This window comes from Phoca vitulina, unplaced genomic scaffold, assembly GCF_004348235.1.
Source record: "Phoca vitulina isolate PV1807 unplaced genomic scaffold, GSC_HSeal_1.0 scaffold4, whole genome shotgun sequence".
Lineage (NCBI taxonomy): Eukaryota > Metazoa > Chordata > Mammalia > Carnivora > Phocidae > Phoca > Phoca vitulina.
In genome coordinates, this window is record NW_022589707.1 from 65,470,585 (window position 1) to 65,471,104 (window position 520).

Consider the following 520-nt stretch of genomic DNA (forward strand, 5'->3'; position numbering starts at 1 on the left):
TTTTTCCATCGCACGCAGCTGCAGGGACGGGGCATGCGCTGTATGGCGAACTCCCGCGAAACGCGCAGGCGCAGGCGCAGGCGCAGGCGCTGAGCGGTGTGCCTTACTGGTAGGTGGGAGAAACTAACCTGTGTAGGGATAAAACAGCGAAAAACACCGAGAAAATGTTGAGGCGCGCTGAGGCACCGGATAATCGGATGCGCAGTGGATACCTGAGGAGTTAACATTTTGTATGGGATGGCACTGGACACTGAACTGCCTTGCACGAATTTTTATGCTAATCGAGGTGACCAAAGGTACCACAGTCTTCACTCCGGGCAGCGGAGTGGAAAAAACCAAACCAAACCAAACCAAAGAAACCGCCAACAGACAATAAAGCCAAACGCGTAGAAGTCACAAATTCAATTGCGAAAAAAGAGCCCGAAAAGCTGTTCGTTCATTGACGAGTAATCTTTAGTAAATGCTCGGAGACAATGCATCTAAAACTTGGGACACAAATGTCAGGACCTAGGGCTGTAAC